Genomic DNA, 25,923 nt, shown 5'->3' with positions numbered 1-25,923 from the left:
TTTGTAACCATTACTGTATGTATGTATGTATGTATGTATATATCTATAAATGAATTTGAATTTAAAATCTCCCATGATTACATTGATCTTTCATGTCAGAGTAAAAGCAGGGATTTAAATAATTGCAATTATTATTAATTGCAATTATTATTAAACACACACAAGTTAAGTATTTAGTAGATGCACCTTAGGGTGCAATGACAGCCTTGAGTCTGTATGGATACAAGTCTTTATCAACTTTTGCACATTTGTACACTGCTAGTCCCCCCCCCCCCCCCCTTCAGTCCCGCTACAAATTCTGTATTAAAATCTGGACTTTGACCCCGCCATTCCAAAACCTTAACATTAAAGCAGAATTAAATCCAAAATGTAATGTAATATACAGCTTACTAATCCTTAAACTTGGTAGCAGCATTGGTTTTCTTTTTTTAGTTGTTTCTTTTATTTCACCTGGTAACACACTTCCTTTTCAAAGTTTGGTATGCTTGCACAGTTTTTTTTTCACTCAACCATCTGCTTGAATGGAGGAGGGGGGGGGGACTCAGATTCCTGCACCCACACAAGCGATGCAGGGATCTCTCCACACATGGACCAACAATCACCCGGTCGCTGCTAAACTGGCCCGAATTTTGATACATGTGTACGTGGCTTAGGGTGTCTGCATTCTGGTTGAAATAGTGAAGCAGAAACCTTAGAACAGCGGTATTGTCAGTCTGCGAGGAGGATATTATTAGGTTAGCATATTTTGATGGACTTGACTAACAAATTGCTGAGCTCCAGCTTAAACTTTATAAGCAGTTACAGAATACTGTTTTCTTTATCATACATCATGGGACACAGAGCACTATAGTAATTACTATATGGGTTATACGCCCACCTTCATGTGCTGGACACTGGCATAATCAAGACAGGAAGTCCCCTCCCATACAGGGAGTACCTCAGTTTTTTCACCAGTGTCTAAGATGTTCGTCACGGTTAATGATATGCTGAAAAGTGCTCCATAGATGGCCTGAACAGGGTCAGGGAGCTACGCTAACGGATCCATTCAAAGAGCCGCAACAAAGGCTAAAATGGATGGAACCCGAGCCTCAGTACCAGAGAACAAGGTTTTGCCTGTAACGCTTCTCTTAGGAGAGCTGGGCCCTGGGATCCAGCACCTTGGTCACATTGCTATACCACAGGTTTTGCTCTGGCAGGGCACCATACAGGTCCAAGGCAGTGGACCCTACATTCAGAAGGGACCCCATCCTTGAAGGTCTGGCATGACATCAACCCGCCGTGATGGGTGAAGATTGGGCCGCTGTGATATTCCAGCAGTACCCTGCAGCGAGGAATGGCGAGTCTGCATTTGTTTGCAGCTTCTATTTAAAAAAAAGGCGATCTGACTGTCTGTTTTCCCGGTGGTCATTGGTTGCAGTGTGCTGTTCTATCATGCTTGTACTCTTGCTCATGCAGGCTACTGTTTTTTTCCCCAGTCACTAGAGGGCACAGGTTTTCTCAAAGTCTAGCCTGTTTTATTTTAAGCAGGAAGAGGAATTGCCATTGCCCTGTGCTGACAGGTCGGATAGGCCTTGGAGACAGAACGGTGGGCCGTGAGTACTGGCTTAGGAACGGGTATAGACAAGTAATGATTACATGCACCCCTGGATTATTAGCAGTTCACTTTAAAAGTGTCATTATCTGCTTGTGGGCAGGAACAGCATAATATACGTGCTTTCAGATTTTTTGCTTAATTGCATGTTTTTAAACTACACGTTTGAAAGGCATGAGCGTAGTGCATATTTGCTGCTTATTTGCTTGGTATCCTACAGGCTAAAGTATAGGACCAACTGCAGTTGAGCAGGTGCTTGCTTACAAACTTACTAAAATCGCACAGTTGCTAAATCGCACGGATGCTGAAATGCACATTTGCTAAAAATGCACAATATGCTGGATCTCACGGTAGCTAAAATGCACAGTTGCTGCTAAAAACGCACAGTTGCGAAAGGGCACAGATGCTGAAGCACACAGTTGCTGAAGGTACACGGTTACTGAAGATGCTGTTTGGACAGGTTTGTGTAAAAAAATAAATATATATAATAATTTTTATGATCACATAAAAATGAGTGATCGCATAAGGTGACAGGATCGCTTAAGGATATACGGTCATATAAAGACCGTAGTGTGTTACTGATGGGGTAGTCTTTGTTACGTTGGTCCCAACTCTCTGCAGGTCATTCACTAGGAACCTCTGTGTGGTCCTGGGATTTTTGCTCACCGTTCTTGTGATCATTTTGACCCCACGGGGTGAGATCTTGCGTGGAGCCCCAGATCGAGAGAGATTATCAGTGGTCTTGTATGTCTTCCATTTTCTAATTATTGCTTCCACAGTTGATTATTCACACCAAGCTGCTTGCCTATTGCAGATGCAGTCTTCCCAGCCTGGTGCGGGTCTACAATTTTGTTTCTGGTGTCCCTCGACAGCTCTTTGGTCTTCACCATAGTGGAGTTTGGAGTGTGACTATTTGAGGTTGTGGACAGGTGTCTTTTATACTGATAACTAGTTCAAACCGGTGCCATTAATACAGGTAATGAGTGGAGGACAGAGGAGCCTCTTAAAGAAGAAGATACAGGTCTGTGAGAGCCAGAAATCTTGCTTGTTTGTAGGTGACCAAATAATTATTTTCCACCATAATTTGCAAATTCTTTCCAAATCAGATGTGATTGTCTGGATTTGTTTCCACATTTTGTCTCTCATAGTTGAGGTATACCTATGATGACAATTACAGGCCTCTCTCATCTCTTTAAGTGGGAGAACTTGCACAATTGGTGGCTGACTAAATACTTTTTTGCCCCACTGTAATGTTACTGTACTGTACACTGAGCTTTGTGTTGGTGGTATTTGATCACCTCTGGGTTTGTTTTTTTTCGCGCTATAAATAGAAAGAAAATTGTGAAGAAATTTTTTTTTTCTTAGTTTATGTGATATTTGGCAAGTTATTAATTGTTCTTCATAAATTTGGGCCACAATTTATACTGCTACATATCTTTGGTAAAAAATATTTGGTCTGTGTGAAAGTTAGTCTACAAGCTGTGGTGCAAATCATAAAAAAATGATCACACCTGATGTACTGGTGGCACATCATTTCTTGTGACCCGAACAAGCCAGGAAAGTACAAATACCCCCCAAATGACCCTTTTTTTGAAAGTAGACATTCCAAGGTATTTAGTAAGATTTTACCACAATTCTTTGCAAAATGAAGATGTTTTTTTTTTCCCCTTCCACAAAATTGTCATTGTAATAGGTTATTTCTCATGGCATGTGTATACCACAAATGACGCCCCGAAATACATTCTGTTACTCTTCCTCCTGAGACTTTTACACAGCCTGGCCACATACAGAGGCCCAACATGCTAGGAACACCATCAATGTTCTAGGGACACATAGCATGCACATACCAATAACTGCACCCCAAAATACCTTCTGCTGAGCAAAGGGTAAACAAAAGATTACCTGTGGTTTTAGTAGCGCATTTGTCCACAGGAGGATAGCACTGGTCCAGGCAGCAGGCAGGGACTTGGTCAGCAAAAGCGAACACAATTGTCCAGGCAACAGGCAGGAATACGTCCATAGTCAGTACAGGCAGTAGGCAGGTATATACTGTCCATATGTATATGGACAGTATACATGCCTGCTGCCTGTATGGACTGTGGACGTATTCCTGCCTGTTGCCTGGACAATTGTGTTTGCTTTTTGCTTGATTCCATGTAGTCTGGGCAATTAGGGGGATGCACTGCTGACAATCTCTGCCTGCACTGAGGCAGAGATTGTTAGCAGTGCCAAAATATTGGTCCTGGTAGTAGGCAGGAAATGTGGTGTGGTCAGTTCATGCGACAGGCAGAGGCATGATGGCATAGGTCCTACAGGCAGAAGTAGGGCCTCATTCAGGACAGAATTGGGACAGGGGTAGAGTCTTCTCCCACCCAAATCTCTTTTGAAGCCTCCAAGTTTCCAGTCCCTAATCTAGGAATGAGAAAACAAAAATGGTTTTCTTCATCCAGAAAAAACGATTCTGGAGCCCCTCGCATATGTGAGACCCCTGTGTTATGAATCCCACTAGTCCAGTGGCAGGGTACAAGATTGGCCCAAGAGGCAGGCAAAAGGCATAGTCAAACAGTCCAGGGTCAGTTTCAAATCAGGCAGAGGTATGTACAGAATCGTTAGGAAGAAGCGTGGTCGAAAAAGCCAGGGTCAGTTACAGAGCAAGCAGAGGCATAAGGGGTGTGAGGGTTATGTTTACCATACTTCACTAATATTTTGGGGAAGTATGGTAACGACAGAAATGGTCAATTATGCAGAGGCCTGGTTGGGAATGACATTGGGCACAATGATAAGTGGTGTCTCTTCTTACTCCTCCTTTGGTGCACACCCGGCATTTTTTCTCATTTTTTTCTAGTGGGCCGTTCGGGAATATAAGGGCAGTGGTGATTTCCTCCTGGTAGCCAAGGAAGGGTTTGGGGCTTTCAGTGGAGTTGCGAAAGATAATATAGCTGTTGTATATGGCCAAATCAAAGTGAAGGTTCATCCTAAAAAAAAAATCTTACCAGAAATGGCGGTTGCTATGCGGAACTTCCTAATCTGCCTCTTCCCATACCGCAGCAGGTCTTTTTCCTCGTCCTCCCCGCGTTGTCTTCTGGGGAATGGGGTGCGCTGCCTTCTGGGAACTTTATATCCCAGAAAGCTGCCGCCCATTCACAAAAGCGCCGCGAGACTTGCGCATGCGCAGTAGGAAATGGGCAGTGAAGCCGCAAGGCTCCACTGCCTGTTTCCCTCGGTAAGGATGGTGGCGCCAGAAGCTGCCAGGATCAAGCGATCGGCCTCCGGGGGCCAACATTGTGGGTCCCTAGGACAGGTAAGTGTCCTTATTATAAGTCAGCAGCTACAGTTTTTTTTTAGCTGTTGACTTTAAAAAAAATAAAAAAGCGGGGTTCCACCCGCGATTTTAACAAATAAATTCATACTTTTTTATATCACTGGTATGTTAGTCTTGTGGCAAGGTAGGGTTCAAGCATTTGGTCGTTGAAGTCGACACCCCCATGAACATATTGTATTCGTGGATGCATGTTGGCTTTTAGATTGGGCCATTCCTCCTGGTGATCTCAACGAATGTATTGTTGTGGATCGAAGAAAGCATGTAGACATCCCTTCTGTCCCTCCACTTCACAGCCAGAATTTCCTCATTCCGTGAACTCGTCGTCTCCCCTCTTAACTTCTTGTTGACGAGGCTTTAAGGAAAGTCCTTCCGGTTCTTTCTTATGCTGGAGTGTTATTTCTGTGAAGTTTGCGAAACAGGGCCAAACTTGTATAAAAGTTATCTACGTACAAATGGTAGCCTTTCTCCAGGAGTGGGTTTATGAGTTCCCAAACAACTTTCCCGCTTGATTCCATGTAGTCTGGGCAATTAGGGGGATGCAGCTGGTTGTCCTTCCCTTCGTATACCATGAAGGCATATACAGTGAGGAAAATAAGTATTTGAACACCCTGCTATTTTGCAAGTTCTCCCACTTGGAAATCATGGAGGGGTCTGAAATTGTCATCGTAGGTGCATGTCCACTGTGAGAGACATAATCAAAAAAAAAAATTCCAGAAATCACAATTTATGATTTTTTAACTATTTATTTGTATGATACAGCTGCAAATAAGTATTTGAACACCTGTCTATCAGCTAGAATTCTGACCCTCAAAGACCTGTTAGTCTGCCTTTAAAATGTCCACCTCCACTCCATTTATTATCCTAAATTAGATGCACCTGTTTGAGGTCATTAGCTGCATAAAGACACCGGTCCACCCCATACAATCAGTATGAATCCAACTACTAACATGGCCAAGACCAAAGAGCTGTCCAAAGACACTAGAGACAAAATTGTACACCTCCACAAGGCTGGAAAGGGCTACGGGGAAATTGCCAAGCCGCTTGGTGAAAAAAGGTCCACTGTTGGAGCAATCATTAGAAAATGGAAGAAGCTAAACCTGACTGTCAATCTCCCTCGGACTGGGGCTCCATGCAAAATCTCACCTCGTGGGGTCTCAATGATCCTAAGAAAGGTGAGAAATCAGCCCAGGACTACACGGGAGGAGCTGGTCAATGACCTGAAAAGAGCTGGGACCACCGTTTCCAAGGTTACTGTTGGTAATACACTAAGACGTCATGGTTTGAAATAATGCATGGCACGGAAGGTACCCCTGCTTAAACCAGCACATGTCAAGGCCCGTCTTAAGTTTGCCAATGATCATTTGGATGATCCAGAGGAGTCATGGGAGAAAGTCATGTGGTCAGATGAGACCAAAATAGAACTTTTTGGTCATAATTCCACTAACCGTGTTTGGAGGAAGAAGAATGATGAGTACCATCCCAAGAACACCATCCCTACTGTGAAGCATGGGGGTGGTAGCATCATGCTTTGGGGGTGTTTTTCTGCACATGGGACAGGGCGACTGCACTGTATTAAGGAGAGGATGACCGGGGCCATGTATTGCGAGATTTCCTCAGTTAGAGCTTTGAAGATGGGTCGAGGCTGGGTCTTCCAACATGACAATGACCCGAAGCACACAGCCAGGATAACCAAGGAGTGGCTCTGTAAGAAGCATATCAAGGTTCTGGCGTGGCCTAGCCAGTCTCCAGACCTAAACCCAATAGAGAATCTTTGGAGGGAGCTCAAACTCCGTGTTTCTCAGCGACAGCCCAGAAACCTGACTGATCTAGAGAAGATCTGTGTGGAGGAGTGGGCCAAAATCCCTCCTCCAGTGTGTGCAAACCTGGTGAAAAACTACAAGAAACGTTTGACCTCTGTAATTGCAAACAAAGGCTACTGTACCAAATATTAACATTGATTTTCTCAGGTGTTCAAATACTTATTTGCAGCTGTATCATACAAATAAATAGTTAAAAAAATCATACATTGTGATTTCTGGATTTTTTTTTATTATGTCTCTCACAGTGGACATGCACCTACGATAACAATTTCAGACCCCTCCATGATTTCCAAGTGGGAGAACTTGCAAATTGGCAGGGTGTTCAAATACTTATTTTCATCACTGTATATACCCTGTGGCTCGGTTGCACAATATATACAGCTTCACCCCGTAGTGGGCCCTTTTGGTGGTAATTAATTGTTTTAAGCCCATCCTGCCAGCAAATTTGATAAGGGACTCATCCATGCATATGTGTTGGTCTGGGGTAAACAACTGGGGGCAGATTTCAGAAAATAAATTTAGTAGTGGCCGAATTTTATAAAGTTTATCAAAATTTGGGTCATTTCAGGGAGGGCACTGGGTATTATCTTTATAGTGTAGGATCCTAAAAATCATGAGATATCTAGTTCTGGGCATTACTGAGCAAAAGATGGGTATGTGGTGGATGGGGCGGGATGACCAATATGAACCAATAATTCATTTTTTTTTGGTTAGTCTCATACAGAATGTGAGGCCCATTTTTTTTTTTTTTTAAACTTCACCACTGTTATGCCACATACAGACGGTCATTTTTTGTGATGAAAAAAAAATGACGTTTGAAGTGATGAAAAAAATCGACATTTTTGAAACTTCATTTTCAAAAACGATGTAGCATACACACCATCATTTTGAAAAATGATGAACAAAGTGACGGCACTCTAAAGGGGAAGTTCTATTCGCCTTGAGGCTGCTTTTAGCTGGTTACTTGTTAGTAAAAGATGATTTGTGCTTTTTTTTCTGTTACAGCGTGATGAATGTGCTTACTCCATTATGAATGGTAGTTTTACCTCCCGTCTCAAAACTTGCTTCTGGGCATGTGCGTGTTTAAAAACGTCGTTTTGCCCACACACTATCATTTTCATTGACACAAAAAATGACATTTTGAAAAACGACACAAAAAATTCGAGCATGTTCGAATTTTTTTTTTTGTCATTTTTCAGAAGACATAAAATGACATTTTGCCCACACACGATCATTTTAATTGACATTTTTAAAAATGTCATTTTATTTCATCACAAAAAATGACCGTCTGTACGCGGCATTAGAGCTCTTCACTTGTAGGGACGGGCATAATGGGACATTGGGTTACTTGCTATGAATTGTTGTGCATACAGGTTGCACTGGGCCACAATTGATGCTAGCATGTCCTCAGTAAAAATTAGATAGAAAAATATTCCCAGATAGATTTTTTTCCATGTCCACCTGGACTCCTGGCTGGGCAGTGAAAGGGGGGAATGTTGGCTTCTCCCGAATTAGAAGGAAGCCACAGGGTTTCTGAAGGGAATAGGGAAGGCTGGCATGGGACCTAACCGATCGAGTGCTAAATGGCCGCTGTGATTGGCCATTTAGCATGATCTGTGATTGGCTGTGTCCAAGGCACACGACCAACACAGATTTTTCCCCCGATGCGCATCCACAGGGGCGTGCAGGGAATGAGAAAACAGAAAAAAAGACATCCAGGGACACCCTCCCGGCAATTAAGTGTTGCGCTGTAGCCATCTTTCGACTACCGCGTGGGCGCAAAGTGGTTAAGTTAAATTAAATGGAATAAACCCTAATTAAAAAATGAATGGAGCCACCACATTGGTATGATGAGCTTGTGAAAATGAGTGAGCTGTTTGTTTTAGGGTTTAACCACTTCAATACAGGGCACTTTCACCCCCTTCCTACCCTGTCCAATTTTCAGCTTGCAGCGCTGTCGCATTTTGAATGACAATTGCGCGGTCATGCAGCACTGTACACAAACAACATTTTTATAATTTTTCCCCCCACAAATGGAGCTTTCTTTTGGTGGTATATGATCACTAATGGGGTTATTATTTTTGGCTCTACAAGTAAAAAAAAAGATGAAAATGTAATGGGGAAAGAAAACGTTTTTCTGTCACAAAACTTTAAATTAGTACATTTTCTCCTTCACTGATGAGCATTGATGAGGCTGCACTGACGGCACTAATGAGGCAGTGGCATTGATCATAAGGCACTCATATGCAGCACTGACACGTGGCAATGATAAGCAGCACTGATGGGAACTCGTAGGTGGCACTGATCAGGAGGCACTTTTGGGCATCACTAGTGGTCTCCAGTGGGCATCCTCGATGGGTCTGCGCTGATTATCAGTGTGGACCCCCCATCAGGAGAGCAGCTGAGTGGCTCTCCTCTACTTGCGCCTGTTAGATCGAGTAGCTAAACTGCACTTCCTGGTTACCATGTGATGAGCTGTGATTGGACACAGCTGATCACATGTTAATGGGCCTATGTCATAGGCTCTTTACCAAGATCGGAAGTGGTTAATACTGCTTTAAAGGGCAACTCCAATGTTGTGGAAAAAAATTGGCAAAAAAAAAGATGGTGTATACAAATGTGACTCGGATTGTATCTGAATGTTATTAAAAATGATCTTTCCTCTTCAATCTGCAGCACTGTAATTTTCTGTAAAATGCAATGCAAAATTGCAACCTGGAGGCGTTCTGTACAGATGGTGTACAAAACGCCTGCTGAATGTCATTTCCTACTCGTGTGATTGGCTTACTGATTTTCCCAGAAGTCTGCATGAAGATACAAGTCAGATTTTTCTCCTGCAAAGGGAAATCGCATCTGAAGGGTTGCAGACCCTACCATTTTCCTCATTGGAGCTCTGCAGGTGCAGCCAGTGGTTACTAAATATAAAACCATTTGCATACAGATTCACTTCACTTCACAGGGACACAGACAAACCGCGATTTCTTCAGGGTAATAAAAGGTAGGAATCTGCAACAAAGTTGTGTTTTTTTTTTTTTTTTTTCTTTAAAGCAGTAGCAAAATCGCAGAAATGTCCGCCGGCCACCTGTGATTGCTCCTGACAGACAGAATGGGGATCTGTCAATGTGAACAGACAGATCCTTGTTCTGTCAGGGGAGGGTAGGCAAATCGTCTGTTCCTAGCGATCTGTGTCCTCCCTTAATCACTACACTGCCCCCAAAGTTAGAAACACCTCCCTAGGGAACACTTAAAGTGGCGTTTCCATCCCAAATTTTTTTTTCATTATTGTGCTCATTGGACCTAAAAAATTTTTTTTTTTACTCAAATGAAAATGCCTGTTGCTATGCAGTCCCACGAAATCTGCCTTTGGAATCACCTAGGATCCTGACATCATCTCCCTCTAATGCTCCTGGGAAATGTATGTCATTTCCCAGGATGCAGTGCGCTACCCAATTATCACTCCCTAGCCAAGATTTCCAGGAAGTAAGTGCTTGTGGGCTTCACAATGCCCACAAGCAAAATGACAAAACGGTGTGGACATAGTTTTATAAACTATCTTTTTTGAATAACCATGCGGAGCGGCGGCGGATTGTAAAATAGTAAGTGACCGGATTTATATTATAAAAACACATGATGAAAGGACATACATTTAAAAAATGCTAATTGTGGTTGGAACCCCGCTTTAACCCCTTGATCGCCCCCTAGTGTTAACTCCTTCCCTGCCAGTGACATTTATACTGTAGTCCGTGGCTATTTTTAGCTTTGATCACTGTGTAAATTTCAATGCTCCCAAAAAAGTGCCAAAAGTGTCTGATCTGTCTGCCACAATGTCGCAGTCCCGCTAAAAATCGCTGATCACAGCCATTGCTAGTAAAGAAATAAAAATCATAATAAAAATGGCATAAATCTATCCCCTATTTTGTAGGGGATAACTTGTATAACAACCAATCAATATATGCTTCTTGCGATTTATTTTTTATTTTTATTTATTTATGTATTTATTTATTTTTTTAACAAAAATATGTAGAACAATATATATCGGCCTAAACTGATGACATTTTTGTTTATAGCGCAGAAAGAAAAAAAACGCAGAGGTGATCAAATACCACCAAAAGAAAGCTCTGATTACATAAAATTTTATTTGGGTAAAACGTTGCATGACTGCGCAATTGGCAGGTAAAGTAATGCAGTGCCATATCATAAAAATGGCCTGATGAAGGGGGGTATATCTTCCGGAGCTCAAGTGGTGTCATAATGTGCTAGTATGCATCGCATACTAGTACATTAGGAAAGACTTGCCTGAAAGCAAAGCCCTCCAGCAGCGCACTGTCACCGCAGACAGGGCTTCCATCTTCAACCAGTCTTCCTTCCAGGATCGCAGGCAGCTTTAGTTTGATTGGCCTAGCAGTGATGACATCACAGCCGTGGGACACAGCTCTCTCTATGGATGGCTCGCCATCCATTGAGAGCGCAGTGCGCATACGTCAGTGACATCACCGGTGCTGCAAAAATAAATATCTTCTAAACGATGCATGTTTAGGAGATATTTACTGTACCAGGTAAGGCTTAATATAGGCTTACCTGTACGTATAAATAAAAGACTTTACTACCACTTTAAAATCCTTGCAATGTACAGAAATCACCCAGAGGGGAATGTGTGTTTTATTTTTTTTAACAAAAGTAGAGTTACTCTTTAAAGCTGAGCTCCACCCTAAAGTGGAACTTCCGCTCATCGGAACCCTCTTCCCCTCCGGTGTCACATTTGACACCTTTCAGGGGGAGGGGGGTGCAGGTATTTGCACCCACTTCCGGCCACACAGTCTGCGGGTAGACTGCGGGTAGGGATGAGCTTCGCGTTCGATCCGAACGTATGTTCGACTCGAACATCGATCGTTCGCCGAAACTCGAACAAAACAGGTCGTTCGCACCAAATTCGAATGATGCAAAATGTCCCATAATTCACTGCGGTGTTGAGCGCTGATGATTGGCCAAGCATGCTGTATGTCCCGCATGCTTGGCCAATCACAGCGCGGAAAAAACGAAGAGCCATAATTGGCCAAAGCCAGGGTGGCTTTGGCCAATAATGGCTCAGGGGGATTGGTACACGCCCCACACTATAAAAGGCTGCCTGCACGGCGGCCTCGTGTAGTGTGTTCCGGCTTTGTTAAAGACAAGTTAGACAGACAGTTAGAGAGAGAGAGAGATAGATAGAGACACAGTGTCTTTTCTTCTAGATAGATAGATAGAGCATGAAGGCTAGTCCAGTATAGTTTAATCTACAGTTTGTAGAGAATATATTCACATCCCTAGGAGTTGTCAATATATTTATAAACTGTATAGCTCAGCTAGATCTGCTATTAGTATCTGTCAGGCAGGAGTTTGTTCTACATGCAGTGCTCTAACGTCTTGTATTGCCTGCATTAGGGATTAGCTTTAAAATATTAGTCTGTGTTATTCAACGTGTGCTAGTTAATTACACATACACGCATTACCTGTTACTGCACGTGTGCAATTTATTTGCACAGAAACGCAGTCGCTGTTAATGCAACTGGGCTATTGAATTGCACAGAAACGCAGTCGTTCTTACTGCGTGTGTGCTGTTTAATAGCAACTAAACGCAGTTGGTGTCACTGCGTGTGTGCTGTTACATGGCACCTGAACGCAGTCGCTCTTACTGCGCGGGTGCTGTTTAATACCACCTAAACGCAGTTGGTGTGACTGCGACTATTTTGTTACATAGGACCTGAATGCAGTCGCTCTTACTGTGCGGGTGCTGTTTAATACCACCTAAACGCAGTTGGTGTCACTGCGTGTGTGCTGTTACATAGCACTTGAGCGCAGTCGCTCTTACTGTGCGGGTGCTGTTTAATACCACCTGAACGCAGTTGGTGTCACTGCGTGTGTGCTGTTACATAGCACTTGAGCGCAGTCGCTCTTACTGTGCGGGTGCTGTTTAATACCACCTGAACGCAGTTGGTGTGACTGCGACTATTTTGTTACATAGGACCTGAACGCAGTCGCTCTTACTGTGCGGGTGTTGTTTAATACCACCTGAACGCATTTGTTGTGACTGCGACTATTTTGTTACATAGGACCTGAACGCAGTCGCTCTTACAATGCGGGTGTTGTTTAATACCACCTGAACGCATTTGTTGTGACTGCGACTATTTTGTTACATAGGACCTGAACGCAGTGATCCCCCAGCTGGAGCATACTGCCAGGTTTTCGACAGTGATGATGAGGAGGGAGGGGATGATGAGGTCATTGACTCTACCTGGGTGCCTGATAGGAGGGAGGAGGAGGAGGACGAGGCACAGGCACATCTCCAAAGAGGCAGGATGCCCTCCAGGGGTCAGCTTAAGGGCAGCACACCAACTGCATTACGTGGCGCTGCTGTGTCTCAACGGTACAGCAAAAGTTCTTTGGTGTGGGCCTTTTTTGAAACATGTCCATCAGATTGTACCTTTGCTGTTTGCAACATATGTCTCAAGCGTATCTCGCGTGGCCAAAACATCACCCCTTGGGCACCACATGCTTGTCCAGACATATGTCGACCTGCCATGCAGCTCGTTGGCAGGCATACCAGAAAGGCTCACACCAAAGACCAAAGCAGACCTCCCCTTGCCCTTCTGTGACCTCCAACCCCACTAGACCCCCAGTCCTCTCTGAAGCCTTCACCGAAGGTGTAGAAATAGGTGTGTCACAACGTAGTAGTGGTAGTACATGCGGGCAATCTACTGATAGTACCAGACAAATTTCCCTGCCCCAGCTGCTGCAGCGCCGAAAGAAGTACGCTCCCAGCCATCCACATGTCCAGCAGTTCAATGCTAGCTTGGCAAAATTGCTAGCACTTCAACTGCTACCTTTTCAGTTGGTAGATTCTGCCCCCTTCCGTGAGTTTGTGGAATGTGCAGTACCTCAGTGGCAAACGCTACTTTTTCTCACGGAAGGCGATTCCCGCTCTCTACCGGCATGTGGAAGGCAATGTCCATGCCTCGCTGGACATGGCGGTCAGTGGTAAGGTGCATCTTACCGCTGACTCATGGTCCAGCAGGCATGGACAGGGACGTTACCTGTCTTTTACGGCCCATTGGGTGACTCTGCTGGCAGCTGGGAAGGACGCAGGGCAAGGTGCAGTAGTTTTGGAGGAGGTTCCGCCACCACGCCTCCAAAACACTACTACTGCTTGTGACACACCTCTCTCCTCCACCCCCTCCTCGTCTTCTTCCTCTGTGGCCTCTTCCTGTGGTGATGTTTCCTCAGAACCAGCCGTGCTCCGTAGGCGTACAAGGGGCTACGCAGGAATGCAGGCCAAGAGATGCCATGCGGTGCTAGAGCTGGTGTGCTTGGGAGACAGGAGCCACACTGGGGAAGAGGTTCTTTCAGCTCTGCAGGGGCAGGCTCAGAGGTGGTTGACGCCACGCTAGCTGAAGCCTGGAATGGTGGTCAGCGATAATGGCACCAACCTCTTCTCTGCCCTGCGACAGGGAAAACTCACCCATGTGCCCTGTTTTGCGCATGTTCTCAATTTGGTGGTGCAGCGGTTCTTGGGCAGGTACCCGGGCTTACAGGATGTCCTGAAGCAGGCCAGGAAAGTCTGTGTGCATTTCCGGAGGTCAAATAAAGCCACTGCTCGGCTGACAGACCTCCAGAGGGAATACAACCTGCCCAAGAATCACCTAATCTGTGACATGCCCACCAGATGGAACTCTACGTTGGCCATGCTGCAGCTGCACACGCAGCAGAGGGCCATCAATGAGTACCTGTGCCAATATGGCAGCAGAACTGGCTCAGGGGAGCTTGTTTTTTTTTCACCACGCCAGTGGGCCTTGATCAGGGATGCATGCACTGTTCTGTCACCATTTGAGGAGGCCACGAGGATGGTGAGCAGTGACAGTGCATGCATCAGTGAGACTGTCCCGCTTATTCACATGTTGGATCACACCCTACGTGGAATATTGGACAGGGCCCTTGAGGCAGAACAGAGGGAGGAAGAGGAGGACTTCCTTACCTCTCAAGGCCCCCTTTATCCAGACACTGTTCCTGCTTGCCCACCTGGAACACAGGAAGAGGAGGAGGAGGATTTTATCAGCAGCATGGAGGTGGAGCCTAGCACTCAGCATCAACAGCAGCAGTCTTCAAGGGATCATTTACAGTCCCAAGGAACACGTGGACTTTTACATGATTGGGATGAGGTGGCTGCGGATCCTGTCGTCCTCAGTGACCCAGAGGACTGTGCCCCGAATGCCTCTGCAAACCTACGCTGCATGGCCTCCCTGATCCTGCAAAGCCTGCGTAAGGATCCTCGTGTACGTGCTATCAAGGAGAGGGATCATTACTGGCTGGCAACTCTCCTTGATCCACGTTACAAGAGTAAGGTAGCGGACCTTATGTTGCCATCGCAGAGGGAGCAGAAGATGAAACTTCTGCGGGAGGCCTTGCAGAAGGCTCTGTGCAATGCGTTCCCAGAACCGGGGGGATTAGCAAAACCTGGCCCTAGACAACGTCTTGCTGAGGCTTCGGTGAGTCAGAGAAGGAGCGGTGGAGAAGGTGGCCGTCTGACCGATGCGTTCAAACAATTTTTTAGTCCGCAGCCCCAAGGTCTGACCGGTTCCAGCAACCATCGCCAGCGTCTGGTTTACATGGTCCGTGAATACCTAGCGGCAAGATCCGACTTGGACACCTTCCCCACCGAAAATCCTCTGGCTTACTAGGTCTTGAGGATGGATCACTGGCCAGAGCTTGCACAGTACGCAATTGAGCTACTGGCTTGCCCTGCATCCAGTGTTCTTTCAGAACGCACATTCAGTGCTGCTGGAGGCTTTGTGACCAATCACAGGGTGCGCCTCTCCACCGACTCTGTTGATCGACTGACCTTCATCAAAATGAATCAGGCTTGGATCAACACCAGCTACCAAGCACCTGATGCTGATGTTACTGAATAATAATTGTTTGTTGAAATGTCAGATCCCTTTGAGACTGCTGATGCTGAGTGACTGTCCTGTTATGCTGCTGATGGAATATCCTTCTCCTCACTTTTCTTGCTGATAGCTAGTAAGAAATTTTGTTTTTCTGTGCTCCGCCACCAGTGCCTAAGGCCTAATTTTTCTGCCCCTGTTTAACAGGGGCGTCTAATAAGAATTTTTGATGCAATACTTTGCACGTGGCTCCTTGTTGCGCTCCAATTACAGTTATTGGGAGGGGTTGCAGTGTTGTGCCTACGGACACATTTTTGTGCCCCTGTGTAACAGGGGCGCCTAATAACAATTTTTAATGCAATACTTTGCACGTGGCTCCTTGTTGCACTCCAATTAGATATTGGGAGGGTTTGCAGTGTTGTGCCTACGGACACATTTTTGTGCCCCTGTGTAACAGGGGCGCATAATAACAATTTTTGATGCAATACTTTGCACGTGGCTCTTTGTTGCGCTCCAATTACAGTATGTTTGAGGGGTGCCCTTTTTTCTACAATTTTGCTTTCACAAAAAAATAATCCCCCCCCCCCCCCCACCACCCCTAAAATAATCGAGATATTGTTCCCACACAGCACGTGCGCAAGCAGTATTAAATTACTTTTGTTCTTATAATAATTTCATGTTGTGCAGGGACATTTCTAAACATGTGCCACTACTATAGACACACAGCAGGTGTGATATTTGAAGGAATTTTTCATTTTTTTTTTTCCCACTTTAAACATCATTAAAATCGCTGCTCCGGAAAAACGGCCGTTTTAAAAAAAAAATATATTTCCATTGATACATGTTCCCTGGGGCAAGACCCGGGTTCTGAAAGACGTTTTCCAACATTAAATTGAATATTGGTCTTTAAAATGATCGTTTTTGAATTCAAACGTTCGAGTCCCATAGACTTCAATGGGGTTCTAAATGTTTGCGCGAACCCGCGGTCTGTTCGAACGTTCTGGTGCGAACCGAACCCGGGTATGTTCGGCTCATCCCTAACTGCGGGCAGGACGTCAGATCACGTAACGCCCCCCCCCGTTGTGTTCTGGGAAACGCACAGCTCCCAGAACACAGCGTGAACCAGTGAGCACGGCGCACACGACTCCTGGTTCCCTCACCGAGGATGGTGGTGGGGGCAGCAGAGTGACGAGCGATCGCTCGCCCTTTGCTGCCGACAGCGCTGGACTCCAGGACAGGCAAGTGTGCTAATATTAAAAGTCAGCAGCTGCAGTATTTGTAGCTGCTGGCTTTTAATATTTATTTTTTACAGCAGACATCCGCTTTAAGACTGTCTCACTGAAAGGCAGATCTTCTTGTAAGATTTAAACCTGATATATGTAAAATGCCACTCCACTTAAATTGTGTTTAATCTAAAAAAAATGTCCACAGCGCAAAAATAAAGGGTATGATTTCCTCCTAAATAGGTTAGGGTCTCTTTAGTAGAGACTGATAGATATTAGACTTTGTCCTTCTTGCACTGCTATCTAGTATTAGCCCAGAGGAACAATTTAGATCTAGAACATTTGCAGGTTCATCATCAAATTGTTTATTTTTTATTTTTTTAAGTTTGCAAATTGAAGAAAGATGGGTTTGATTTTAAAGATGAACCCCAGGCAAAAAAAGCATAATAATAATTTGGTTATTTATGCATTTAAAAAATGCTTTTTACATACATCTCAAAATAACAGACATTCTAGCTGACAGCTGGAGCCACATGTGTCAGTTATGTAGATCTCTTGCTGTTGAACTATAAGTGCCAGCGTGCCCCTCCGGCCAAAGGTTATACAAGTTTAAAAGTAGGATTTGTATTTACTTAACTGGCTTTCTGTCTTGGCTATAAACCAATGGCCCTGCCAAGCTGACCAGAAAAATGTACACAGGCTTTCCAGCTTGAGTTAGGGGTAGCTGCCTGCCAGCAGCTGCAAGAGGGCTTTCCACCCCCTCTTCCTTCCTTTTTCACTGACTGAGTCTGTTGTAATATGAGCACATACACACAGAGCTGTGCATTCACTAGCCTCTCGTGTGCCCCTATTGGCAGGATGAAGCAAACCAATTTAATGGCACAGTTACAGCAGCCAATCAGAGAGACTTTACTGAGCTGCAGGAAAAGGCTGCAATGGATTCTGGGACATGCACTTCTCTCACAAAGCAGCTCTATAGCTTGGTATTAAGGAAGGACCTACAAAAAGCCCAGGATGCTCTGTGACAGGAAAGTAAAGACCTGAGGGAGGGATGCTGTCTCTCAGGTGAACTCCCTGCGCTAGTCAGGCCTCCACCACCAGTTGGGACATCTAGTCTGAGAGAGGGGGATCCCAGGTGCATATCGAGGCGCACCTACACAGACAATGAATCGTTCCAGTGTGAGGTGACCATTTGGGTTGTCAGGAGAGCCTGTCTGTTCTAGGACGTTTGTTTGGGCCTTGATCGCAGAATTTGATGAGAGGGCATTTCTGCCCATCTGCAGGGAACAAAGATGCTGCACTACAGAAGGAGTTAATTGAATGCTGTATACAAACATAATTGCTGGTAGTCATCTTGCTGACACTTGTAGAACCACAGGGATAAAGGGATAATGCCATCTATTTCTGGGACGTTGTATACAGACATCATTGTTCTCTCACCTTGTTAAACAAAACCTGTTTCACCTGATAATCTGGGCCAGTTGTCTTGTTTGGGCCTGTAGTTTAAGTGCACCAATGAAAGTGGCTACCTGAAGACACCAAGTCTTATCTTTGCTTCAAAAGGACTGAAGCTACTAGTGCCATATGGATCTGCACTCATATACTCAGGGCTCTTTATATGCATTGGGTGTGTGGGACAGTTTATCTAAGAAGTTAGGCCATTACCTGTTGATTTGTATAGTGTGTTTCCGGTTGGACCTGTGGTGTCAGGGGACAGGAGAGAGAAGCCTGACACAAAGGGAGTCATTCCTCTGCTCTCCCCTGCCTGGACTCATAGCGCTAACCTGAGTAGAGGTAACAAATCTAATTTAACCAGTTCCATACCGGGTCATAGTAATATTATGCCAGCAGGAACCCTCTCTCCCTCCTGGGCCCATGGCGATCGGACACAAGGCGTGTCCCTCGGACACAGCCCATCCCCGATCAGGGTAAAGAGCCAATGAAATTGGCTCTTTACTACGTGACCGGCTGTGTCCAATAACAGCTGGTCAAAAGTGTAAATAAACCAGCGTGTAACGGCTGTTGCTGGGTTCTCCTTCTCACACACCAATCCAGTGTGAGGAGGAGAAAACGGAACAGTGGGTTACAGTGTTACTGTTCATTACTACTGTGCCCAGATTTCTCCCCTCGAATAAAGAGTACCTGTCGCCCCCATTGGGAGTACCTGTCGCCCCCATTGGGAGTACCTGTCGCCCCCATTGGGAGTACCTGTCGCCCCCATTGGGAATACCTGTCCTGTGAACCCAGCAGTGCCTGACGTGCAGACAATTTCTAGCTAACGTACAGCCCATTAGTCCCTGCCGTGCAGCCCTGTCATACAGCCACCATGTCCAGAATAGTATGCACTCCAGAAGAGGCATATCAAATGCTAAGCCTGACCGATGAGAGCAGCGGGGTGCTCTAACCACCCCAGTACAGTTTTGATTTCAGTTGTCCGTCCAAAAAGAAGACGGTCTGAACACCAGGCAGCTACCAGTAGCGCCAGACACCCCAATGGCCAATTGGCAAATGCCAACGATGCTAGACCCCAGGAGGAGAGGCCCAGTACAAGCGCTGCTAGACCCCAGGAGGAAAGGCCAGTACAAGGGCTGGAATTCCACGCCAAAGTAGTAGGGCCCAAACCCATCTTCCGTATGCCTTGGCAAACCCATTGTGTCTGCCTTCTAGCACAGGGTCAGCCACAATCCCCCCTTTCACAGCACAGCCAGGTGTGCAGGCCAACATTGAAGGTTTCTCTGAAATCGATTTTTTTCCCTGATGAGTTGCTTCAAAGCATCATGGACCAAACCTATCTTTTTTGCCCGTCAGTACATAGAAAACAACCCCAACTCATGCTATGCCCACCCTTTTGAATGGAGACTACTAACAGTAGAGGAGCTTAGATTGTTTTTAGGCCTTAATCTCAACATGGGGCTTACAAAAACAATTAACTGCATGCATATTGGTCTACCAACCCCATCCACCACATACCAATTTTTTCAGCTGTGATGCCCAGGTCCCACTATGACATGATCATGCGGTTTCTGCATTTCAGTGATAACTCGCAGTACCCCCCAGAAAATCATTCGGACTTTAATAAATTGTATAAAATTCGCCCCCTAATTGATTTTTTTCAATAAGAGGTTTGCCAAACTTTAAATCCCTGACCAGAACATCTCTATGGACGAATCTCTGGTCCATTTCACAGGCTGGCTGGGAATCAAGCAGTATATCCCCAGTAAAGAGGGCAAGGTACGGATTGAAGCTCAACAAACTCTGTGAAAACTCCTCTGTATATGGGAATGCCTTTCGTGTGTATGAAGGCAAAGACTACCAGCTCCAGCCCCCTGAGTGTCCAATGTACATGGGAATAAGCAGGAAAAATGTCTGGGAGCTGGCATTCCCACTCCTCCAAAAGGGGTATCATATTTACATGGACAATTACTACACCACTTTGGCTTGCGGTACAGCAAGAAAAAACAGGAAAGGCTTCCCACAGCGTCTAGTCGCCGCAAGATTACAAAGGGGGAATCTGCAAGCTTGAGGAACGAGGAAGTGTTGGCCGTGAAGTGGAGGGATAAGAAAGATGTTTACATCATGCTCCTCACCCTGAGCTCCAAGCCTTGCTTTGACATCATGCTTGTTTGAGCCCCTCTGCCAGCCGTAGCTCCAAGCCTTGTTTTGGTTCTTCTTTGCCGGAGCTGCCTGACGTCCCACCCGGGAAGTTTGTACCCGCCGTGGTCTTGTAAGAGCTTTCCTATGCTGCCCATCGTATTGGTCCTTCGCAGATCGGCTGTTCAATCTTTCATCGCTGATATTGATCAGGCTCGATTGGCCCTACATAAGATCTGGATTTGATCTCCCTCCCTGCCCTATGTGCCACAATTGCATAGAGGACTTATGAGTTTTCCATCTACGGCAGCACACCTTTCCACCACCTGGCAGATCGCATGCCTTTTCTAAGGTACCCATGTTGACAAGCAAGTTTACTTTTGACATCATGCAATGGAGGATTGTATTTGTTTTTAAATATCCATGGCATCATTAAATTGAGACTTATTTATTTATGCCTGTTTGTTCATTTAGTCCGCACTAGAATCAGCCCACATTAGCGCTTTATATATGGTTGCTTCTGACTGTTTACATCATGTCCACCATCCACAATGACGCCTCAGTGGAACTTTGCAGAACATACGGTCCCGTTCAAAAGCCTTGCTGTATCAACGAATACAATAAGTTGATGAGGAGGGTGGATTTAAACGATCAAATGCTGCAGCCCTACCTTTTAACATGAAAGTCCCTCTTCTGGTACAAAAAGTCGCAATATTCTCCTTCCATTTGGCCATTTTATAATGCATATGTCACTTATCAAACATCAACGGAAATACCCAACACTTTTTTATCAAATTTATCGAAAATATTGTTACTGCCCTGATTCATCCGCAAGGCTCCCCCCAGAAAGCATTCGCTCCGATTGTGTCGGCAGACTGCATGAGCGCCATTTTCCTGAAAATATTCCATCAGCAACCGGAAGAAAACGCCAAAAAAGATGTTGGGTGTGCAGAAAAAGAGGAGTTTGGAAAGACACCAGTTTCCATTGTCCCCAATGTCCCTCCCAACCTGGCCTATGCATCGGAGAATGCTTCAGACACTATCACACGGTCGTAAACTATTAGTCCAAATTTCTAATAGACTGCCATTTCCCCCAGGTTTCAATTTCTGTGCTGATTTTTTCCCTGGTGCCTCAACCAACCAACCAACCTAGTGCCTCAACTCAACTGACCCTGGCCTGTTAATCGACTATGCCTCTGCCTACAGTCGGCATTGTTTATCCGCTATGTTTCTTTTTTTCAAAATTGTTTATTTGTAAGGCCGCGCAGGCCGACATGGTAGAACCATACATATCTGCCATGTTTCTGCCTTTCACATGAACTGACCCTGGACTATCGACTATGCCTCTGCCTACCGTCGGCATTGTTTATCCGCCATGTTTCTGCCTTTCACGTGAACTGACCCTGGACTATCGACCATGCTTCTGCTTATTGTCTATTTCTGTCTTTTACCTGCACTGACCTCGGATTGTTGACCATGTTTTTGCCTGCCCCTTGGACTGATCTTTCACCCTGCTGCACATGGGTCTCACATATGTGAGGGGCTCCAGAATAGTGTTCTGAGTTGAGAAAAACTGGTTTTCTTTGTTTTGTAACTCCCAGAACAGGGTCTGGTTGTCTGGAGCAGTGTTTCTCAACTCCAGTCCTCGGGGCGCACCAACAGGTCATGTTTTCAGGCTTTCCATTATTGTGCACAGGTGATTTTATCAGTTTCACTGCCTTAGTAATTACCACAGCAGTTTGATCTGAGGGAAATCCTGAAAACATGACCTGTTGGTGCGCCCCGAGGACTGGAGTTGAGAAACACTGGTCTGGAGGCTTCAAAGCGATTTTGGTGGGAGAAGCCTCTACCCCTGTCCCCATTCTTTCCTGACCGAGGCCCTAAACTTGATGATCCTGCCTGCTGCCTGGACCAATACTTTGGCTGTGCTGACAAAAACTCTACCTGCACAGACCCTGGACTTTTCATGGACCATGTGCCTGTTGCCTAAACCAATACTTTGGCTGCACTGACCATATCTTTGCCTGCTGCCTGCACTATGGACAGTATTCCTACCTGCAGCATAGACGATCCTTTCGCTGCTCCTGACCACATTCCTGCCTGCTACCTGGACTGATGCTCTCCTCTGTGCACTACTAAAACCGCAGGTAATCTTTTGTTTACTCTCTGCTCAGAAGAATGTATTTTGGTTTATCATTGGTATGTACAGTACATGCTATGGGTTTGAAATATGAAGAGCCTTCAACAATGTGATTGGTTAGCAGAAATGTGTGTGTGATTTATGCTCCTAGAACGCCTGAAGGTGCTACTTGGATGTTGGGCCTCTGTATGTGGTCAGGCTATTTTTTTTTCCACATTTTCCAAAAACTTCTGGAAAAAAAATGAACTGTTCAAAAGACTCATTATGCCTCAGATTATACATTGTGGTATTAGCTTTCCAAAATGGGTCATTTACCCTTTCGTCTTCCAGGACAGCCATGAGATATAGCTCCTCCCTCCGGGACAGGAAACACATTAACCCCAATTATAAAAGGCGGTCCTCCAGGCCTCTTCCTCAGTTTTTTTGTGTTTCCTGCCGGATGGGAAGGAGCACATTAGGAACGTTTTTGTATAAAGGGCTGAACCTACCTTTTTTTCTTTCCCAACAGCACACCTCTGGCCCTAGGGGTAGAGAGTGCAGCTGTACTCACCTCCGCCAGGACTCGGCGAGAGTTGGACCCCGGGTGACGGAGGAGCTCGGTCCCCCAAGCTGCAGCATCCCCTGGCAGCGGTAAGGCGAGAGACGCCAGCAGACCGCGTGCGGTGGAAGGATTCTTCCGGATTCGCCAGCGGGAGGCGGGGCTCCTGCGTTCCAAAGAGGGGAAGTGTCGTATTCCCCGGCGGAAGCGCGTCATCAGGGGGCGCCCGGAAACGTCGTTCCGGTTTCAAAAAAGGGCGCGGAGGTGCGGTGAGGGAACCCGGCGCTGGTGTGTGTGTTCGGAGCGCTGAACGAGGACACCAAGAACCATGGAGGCAGCAGTGGCTCATTTGGATCCAGGTTCAACAGGCTCCGGTGCCTCTCAGGTAAGCTTGGTGACAGCACATGGCTTACGCTGGGGGGCGGGGGTCTTACTAGACCCAAGTACCCCCCCCTTGGTGGTGAACCTAATGGTGGAGGGTAGGCACTTTCTAGGAACCTTCACAGTGGTGAATAGGGTTTTGGCCAGGTTATAATGAGGTCTATTTTTGTCTGCTTTCTTTAAACAGGTTAAGGTCCATGACAAATCTCAGAACCAGCCTCCTAGAAAGAAATGTGCCGTGTGTGGGACTAAGCTAAGTTCTAATTGGGAAAAGCCGTTATGTCCCGAGTGTGTCAATAGTTTGGTTAAAGATAATGCAGTAACCACTTGTCACCAGATTTTGTCATCTGTGAAGGATGAGATTTCATCTACTTTTCAGTCCTTTAAAGGTCTGATTGACAAGATGCAGGGTCCTCCCTCGTCCCTACCTAGAGCCTCTAGTGCTTCTTCTGTTCCTCAAGTTCAGGAGGAAGAAGAATGTAGGGAGAGGACTCCTAGATCAGTTGCTTCCTCCCAGGCAGGTTCAGCATCTGATTCAGAAGGGGAAGAGGATTCCTCCAGGGTGTCTAGATACAAGTTATCATTGGACGATGTTGGGGATCTTCTAAATGCTATTTATGAGACGTTAGAGATCCCAGAAGAACAGGTTCAGCTCTCAAAGCATGACCTTATGTATCAAGGAAATGCTAATAGAACCAGGGTTTTTCCGGTTCATAAATCTTTAATTGATACGATTCTGCGTGAATGGGAACAACCTGAGAAAAGACCATTCTTTTCTGGTAGCCTTAAAAGGAGATTCCCGTTTGAAGCGGATGTATCACATCCCTGGAACAAAGTTCCTAAGCTGGATGCCCCTTTAGCCAAAGTATCAAGAAAGACTGATCTGGCCTTTGACGATCTGGGTTCCCTTAGGGATCCAATGGACAAGAGGGGAGATTTGTTAAAGAGAGCGTGGGATGCCTCCTCTATAGGTTTAAAGCCAGCCCTCGCGGCTACTTGTGTAGCTAGAAATTTGGAGTGTTGGCTCGCTCAGCTACAAGCACACATTTTAGCTGGTACCTCCAGACAGGAGCTTCTAAAATCCTTTCCGCTCTTAATTAAAGCAGTAGGATTCCTAGCAGATGCCTCAGAGGAATCAGTGAGGTTAGCGGCCAGGTCAGCAGCTCTGGTTAATGCAGCCAGAAGATCTGTATGGCTAAAGACTTGGGCTGGCGATGCCGCCTCAAAATTGAAATTATGCGGATTACCGTTTTCAGGAGACCACTTGTTCGGGGCCGGCCTCCAGGAGGCATTGGAGCGAACTCAAGACAGAAAAAAGGCCTTTCCTGAAAAGAAGAAGACAGAAGGAAAGGTTTTTTTTCCGAGGCTTCAAGGGATCAGGCTTTTGGCAGAACCAAAAGAAAGAGGGTCAGCCCAAAAAGCATTGGACAGGTCAGAAGGGTCGTGGAAGAGGAGGAATCTTGTTCAATCCTCCTCAATCCACCCCAAAGGCCCAGTGACGCCTGGGTCCCAGTGGGGGGAAGGTTGGGGCAGTTCCTCCCACAATGGACCAAGGCAACCTCAAGCCCGTTCATATTAGATCTGATAAAGTTCGGGTACAAGCTGGAGTTAACGTCACTGCCTCACCTGAGCTTTATGGTTACTCAGCCGCCCAGGGACAGGGCAAAGGCAGAAGCCTTGTTCCTGTCTCTGGGAGAGTTAGTGGATCAAAGAGTCCTAATTCAGGTCCCCCAGGAGGAGCAGGGACAGGGGGTATACTCCCATGTCTTTATAGTAAAAAACCCATCGGGAAAATTCAGGATGATCCTGAACCTCCGACCTCTGAACAAATTTGTGAAGTACAAAAGGTTCAGGATGGAGTCAATCTTTACGGTAACAAGATGTCTGTTCCCAGGGTGTTACATGGCAACCCTGGATCTCAGGGATGCTTACCTGCATATTCCCATACACCCAGATTACCAAAGATTTCTCAGGGTGGCTGTAAGGGTGGATGCAAGGATACAACATTTCCAGTTCCAAGCCCTCCCCTTTGGGCTATCCTCATCTCCGAGAATCTTTACGAAGGTTCTAGCAGAGGCCCTTGCCCCTCTAAGAGACAAAGCGATCACTGTGATCCCATATCTGGACGATCTGCTGTTCGTTGCAGGATCAGTTCAACAGCTAGAGAAAGATCTGCAGATAGCACAGGATTTTCTCTCCTCACTCGGATGGATTATCAACCGAGACAAGTCACAGTTGATTCCATCCCAGGAGGTCGTGTACCTAGGGTACAGGATCTCTTCGGTAGAGAAAAAGATTTATCTCCCCGAAGAGAAGATTGCCAAAGTGAATCAAGCGGTAGCCTTGTTACAGTCCAATCAGCCGACTTCGGTCAGGGAAGTGATGAGGGTGCTGGGATTCAT

The 25,923-nt window shown here is 45.8% G+C and overlaps 1 protein-coding gene across 1 annotated transcript in view; it reads left to right on the top strand.

Moving 5' to 3' along the window:
* EPB41L4B (erythrocyte membrane protein band 4.1 like 4B) overlaps nt 1-25,923 on the top strand; it is a 334,961-nt gene that overhangs the window by 188,139 nt on the left and 120,899 nt on the right. The gene's annotated exons all lie outside the window — the stretch shown is intronic.

The sequence above is a fragment of the Rana temporaria genome, chromosome 5 (assembly GCF_905171775.1).
Source record: "Rana temporaria chromosome 5, aRanTem1.1, whole genome shotgun sequence".
Lineage (NCBI taxonomy): Eukaryota > Metazoa > Chordata > Amphibia > Anura > Ranidae > Rana > Rana temporaria.
Note: the sequence above shows the minus strand (reverse complement) of the source record. Positions and strands in the feature narration are given on the sequence as shown.